Source organism: Pseudorasbora parva, chromosome 2 (assembly GCF_024679245.1).
Source record: "Pseudorasbora parva isolate DD20220531a chromosome 2, ASM2467924v1, whole genome shotgun sequence".
Lineage (NCBI taxonomy): Eukaryota > Metazoa > Chordata > Actinopteri > Cypriniformes > Gobionidae > Pseudorasbora > Pseudorasbora parva.
In genome coordinates, this window is record NC_090173.1 from 25,566,046 (window position 1) to 25,572,045 (window position 6,000).

A 6,000-nucleotide genomic window follows, 5' to 3' on the forward strand; every position below is an offset into this window, starting at 1 on the left:
ATTTAAGTTCCGTTTTAAAAATACTAAATGTCTCTAATATGAACAGGCAATTAATTATATCTTTCTGCTGCTCTACTATAACGCCGATTGTCCAAATGCAGTTTTGTTAAATTTAACTGAACAATCGCCTCTACCAGATGCCCTGGCAGGCTACAACATAGCCTAGGCTAGCATATAGGTTATTAAAAAAATAATAGATTGAGATCAAATGGTATTTTGTTACAGCCTACAGGTCTAGGCTATATGTTTTTCATGAGAACTGTTGTTTTTATTCTTTTACTGCTAAACGTAAAATATCTTGTTTCATGTTAGGCCGTAGACAATAGAGGGCATGAAAGTGAAAGAGACAGCTGTCCATGAGGGTAAATATTATCTCAAACTGAAACTGCATGATACATTATTATTCACATATTGATTCACAACTTTTAATTACACTCATAGCCAGCTTTACATATTAGAGACAACTGCATTTTGTCTTAGAAAATCTTTGCAAATTTAAAATTGCAAAGTTTGAAAACATTTTTTTTTGAAAAACTGAAAATTGAAAATATTGAAAAAAGTTTCAATTATCCCATTTTAATTGTCAAACAAAGCTGTACTCATTTTTTCAGTTCAGTTTGTTGATTAAATCTCATAGATTTATTGCCGTGGGGATGTTGTATTTATTCAGATTTAAATACAGCCCCATACAAGAGTTAAAACAAATCTATTAAATCTATTAAAATCATTTCATTATCTAGATCTCTGGTCATGAAAGGAGAAAATACTGCTTGCCAATAGCATACAGAGAACAGTGATTATAATATTTTCCAGACTGATCCAAAAATAAAAAATAAAATAAAAATAAAAATAAAAATAAATAATAAATAATAATAATAATAATAATAATAATAATAATAATAATAATAATAATAATAATAATAATAATAATAGGTAAACAAATAATTAAGACTTAGAGGTTAAAACACATTCAAAAAAATGTGTATCAAATGTATGATGGTCTTATAATTATTATTTGATTAGATTTTTTTTTTTTTTCTATGGCTTTGCAAAAAAATGTTCATTAATTTGTGTTAATAAAGTGTTGTCACAGTACTGGAATTTCTGACTTCAATACAATACCTTGAAAAGTATCAATATTCAATAAAATGTTTGATACCATATAAGAATTCCTCAGTCATGGTCAGAATTATTGGCACCCCAGGTAAATATGATCAAAGATGGCTTTAAAAATAAATCTGCATTGTTTATTTTTTTAATCTTTTTTAAATTTATTTTGATCTAACCTTTCATTGATGTAAAATAATTTAAAGTAGGGGGTGAATCACATTATGAAATATTTGCACCCTTTTATTAAATACTTTTTGCAATCTTCTTTTCCCAAGATAACAACAAGTCTTCTTTATAATGCCTGATGAGAACACCTGACACGAGATCAGAGACCATTCCTCCAAACAGGATCTCTCCAGATCCTTCAGATTCCCAGATCTATGTTTGTGCTTCTTCTCTTCAGTTCAGCCGACTCATGTTCTACAGGTTCAGGTCAGGGAACATGGGACGACCATGGCAGAAGATTCATTTTGTGCTCAGTGACACATTTGTGTGTTGATTATGATGTTTATCTGTATTTCCTAGAATCCATTATACCATGTATCTGAACAAGATGTCCAGGACCTCCAGCAAAAAATAGACCTATCATTAAAAATCCAGCAGTATTTTTAACCGTAGGCATGGAGTTGGCCTACTTTTTATCCCTGTTTTCACCAAAGCCATCTGGTAGGTTAGCTGCCAAAAAGCTCTTTTAATAGGTTAATCTGACCACAGAACCAGTCCCTTTTGAAGTTCTTAGTGCATGTCTGACGAAAATGCTGGAGTTTGTTCCTGAATGAGTGAGGAGGATGTTTCTGAAACTCTTCAAACAACAAGTGGTGATGTAGGGGTTGTTTGATTTTAATTTTGAATTTTTTTAGGCTTTCTTACCCCAAAACTTAACTGATCTCTGTTATTCTCCACCTGTGATCCTTTTAGGGTGCGTTCACACTTGTCATGTTTGGTTCGATTAAAACGAACCCTGGTGCGGTTGCTCGGTTAGTGCGGTTCATTTGAACATATATGAACGCTGCCATCCGAACCCTGGTGCGCACCAAACAAGCGGACCGAGACCGCTAAAAAGATGGGTCTCGGTCCGCTTCCAAACGAACTGCGGTTCGATTGATATATGAACGCAACACGGACCAAAGACATGTAAACGGACCAAAAACCGGACGTATAATGTCAAGATGCCACGCATAATGCAGCTGATTTGACGACGCGGAAAGATCGGTGTATCCAAAATGAGTAACTTTAAAGTTAGAGGCAAACGTAGAGCAACGAGGAAGTGCCTAATCAATATTTTGTCAGACGAGCATGTTTCGAAAATGCTAGAAAAAACACACAAAAAGCATACCTGGCTCTTCTCATCGAAGTTCCTGTGTTGCCCATTATTAGCAGGTACAGACGACAGAACGGCCGTCTCTTTTGCATAAGAGTCGCCCCCCAGCAAACACAAAACGTTTTTACAACGTTCCACAACGTTGTATTCTGGTTGCAATTAGGTAATGTTGTAGTACAACGTTTTAAAGACGTTTTAAAAACGTTTTTTAAAATAGAAAAACAATGTAACCAAAATAAAACGTTTTAAAAACGTTGTGAAAATACCAACCTGGGACGTTTTCTTTAAGTAGTCAAAAAAACGTAAATATCACGTTTGTTTACTACGAAAACAAAACTAGACCAAACTACAACTTTTTGGAGACGTTTTATTCAGGTGTTAAAATAACGTTATCTGCACGTTGGAAAAAAAAACGTTTTAAAAACGTTGTGAAAATACCAACCTGGGACGTTTTCTTTAAGTAGTCAAAAAAACGTAAATATCACGTTTGTCTACTACGAAAACTAAACTAGACCAAACTACAACCTTTGGTAGACGTTTTATCCAGGTGTTAAAATAACGTGATCTGAACGTTGGAATAAAACGTTTTAAAAACGTCATGCTAGTACCAAAATACAACCATATGCCAAACCTCCAACGGTAGGCTACGTTCTGTTTGTGAAAAATATACACAGAATATAAACAGAACGTGACAGTAACATTTTAACATCAACGATTCAGTGACTGATCGAGTAACAGATGAGGCTGATGCAGAGCTGAGCATTCTATATCAATGTTGTGAATATACTTTAAGGTGCTCATTTAACTGATAGAATAGCTATATTAGAGTATTATATTATATTATATTATATTATATTATATTATATTATATTATATTATATTATACAAGCTTTCATTCTCATTCCATTTAAAGTTTTACGTAGGCATAGGCTGCAGTTTCCACTTAAACGGTGGCCTACTTAACTATCGGGATATTATACTTCAGTATAAAAATATGTATTCATGTAAACGCAACACTGCACAAATTACACATGACGTGTTTAACGTGCGTGCGTGTTGAACATTCGAGTCGCTTTTAAACAAACTGGAGCGGATGGAATTACCATGGAAACGGGGCAGCTCGTCTGACAACAAGCAGCAAAGCTCCGTCTGTCACTGTTGTTTTCACTAATTTCAGGTAAGTTTAGTCCCTAATATTACACATATAATACATACAACTGTTCTTGACACTTTCTAACACGCTTCTGTTGAATATTTACTGTAAAGAAATGGTTTAGTGTCTTCGGAAAAAGTCCGTTAGCGTCTTAACCGTTAGGCTAATTGAGAGGTAACGTTAACGTAAGGCTAACTATAGCCCTGAGCTCTTATTTATGAAAGTTGGGCTTTTAATTCCATATTATGTGTAGATAAGAGGTTTTGTTAATGTTTTGCTGGCTATTTGTCAATGGTTGAATGAAAGGAACGTTAATTTAAGTATTTAACCAAACAGTTTGCACTTTACGTGACTCGGTGACGTCACTCACATGCGCTATTTCAAACATGTTTGATCTTTCATAGTAAACAAGTATTGACCACGTATATAACCATGCATCTGTAAAACCTAAACGTAAATTCTGGTATCTTACGATATTATATATTGTATATATCCTGTATATTAATCTTTTTTTTTTTTTTTTGCTGCATTTTCACCTATGCACTAGTTTATTTATTTCTAATAAACCTACCTGAGTGACATTGTATAGTTTACCACTTATTGTTGGCTCTGTGACAAATTGTTTATGTTCCTAGATTGTGATGGCTGTCCAGCACTATGAACCATCTGACTTGTAAGTAAAACATACATACAACCATACATACATTCCTGTGTGTATATGTTGATCATTCTAGCAAATTAAATGGTTAAATGTTCATTAATTAACTCTGAGATCAACTTTGCAGATGCAGTTCATGTGTGCGTATAGGGAGACAGTAGATACTGAAATCATCATGGGTGTCTGGCGTGCTTCGGTTTAAGTAGTAGTAGTTATTTACATACTATAGACATGGCAGAACAAAGACTTCAGATTTCAGTTCCAGTCTTTTTGAGCTTTAATATTCAGACACTAGTCTGTATCAATATCTGATTCATTGTAGAGCCCTTATTTTGATTTATACATAAAGAATATTTCCAAATTCTGTAACGTTCTGCTTAATACAGTAAATTCCATTTGTGACTGGATTCTGTGATTTCATCCATGTTTGGCTCTACGTGGTATTTGCAGTATTAAAGAGAGGTAGTTTTGAGAGTGAATTATTGTTGTGTTATAAATTTGTTACCATTAGTATAAGAAGGGTAAGACTAAAAGACTAAATTTCAGTCCGGCAGAATTTTCTGCACACTTCACCACCGAGGCCAGATGAGCATTGTGAATGTATGAACCTCACATTATATTTATAACAATCCTTGTTGATGTTTGAATTGTATTTCAGGGCAGTTTGTGAAGACGGATAAACAAGAGATGTTGTGAAAACCAGGACAGAAGTCGGTTCCAGATCCACCTTCCAGACCAGACTTCTCTCTCACATGGATTGCTGTCTAATGGTGTATTATATGTTCTCTGCAGAATTAGGTGCATGCAGATATTACTCAGGAACACGACTAAACTTTATTTGCTATAATACATCTATTTAGTGTACCAATGTGAAACAGACTAAAACACTTGACTGTTTCTCAAAATCAGGTATGCCAATATTATAAAATATTATTTATTGAACAATAATAGAGACAGTGTATTTAGGCCACGCCCACACCGGGGAGGAAACATTCCAACGCTCTCCATTGAGTTTGTGTTGCGTGAAGCGGTCACCTCGTCTTTTTTTACTTATAACAAAAACGGCAATGTCTAAAAGCTCATATGTGACAAGGTGTGCAGCACACAAGGTAAAAAACACATAACTCAGTTTTTATAAGCTGTCGACCCCAAAAAACAAGCGTTTAAGGACAAAAGTGGATACAGGCAATAAGACGTGAAGCTTCAGCAAGAAGAATGGGTCAATTTTGGGATCCTGACACTCCATATGCCTACGTGTGCAGTAAACCTTTTGTTAAATATCCAAATGTCAGTTTTATATATTATATATTATATTTCCTGTCGCTGATTACTTTCCCCTCCAGTGTGTGTAGTTCTCAGTGTAATATAGCATGACGCGCTCTGTCTCAAGTGCCTGTATCCACTTTAGTCTTTAAACACTCGTTGTTTTTTTGGGGTCAACAGCTTATAAAAACTTCTGGGTTTTGTTCCTGGGGTTTTTAGCTTGTTTAATGTACACCAGGTACAATAGAAAAAATAGATTGCAGTAAAATAACATATGCAATAACATAATCTGTAATTAGTTAAAATGAGAATTTACATTTTATAGATTAATCTCTTTTGTTATAACATCTGTGCACTGAATTTTTATGGATTTTTCTCTACATTTTTTTGTTCATGTTCTTATTTAAATTCCCAGTCATTGCATAATTTGCATGTGCTGTACTTTATTTGTACCATTTTGTTTTATTGGCATACCGGTATTTTTATTTATCTGTT

General features: G+C 34.1%; 1 long non-coding RNA gene across 1 annotated transcript; it reads left to right on the plus strand.

Moving 5' to 3' along the window:
• The first annotated feature begins 3,367 nt into the window (after positions 1–3,367).
• Positions 3,368–5,026, plus strand: LOC137052331 (uncharacterized). Its single transcript, XR_010899935.1, has 3 exons — positions 3,368–3,608; positions 4,220–4,257; positions 4,901–5,026. It is a non-coding gene; the product is annotated as an uncharacterized lncRNA (long non-coding RNA).
• Positions 5,027–6,000: the final 974 nt, after the last annotated feature.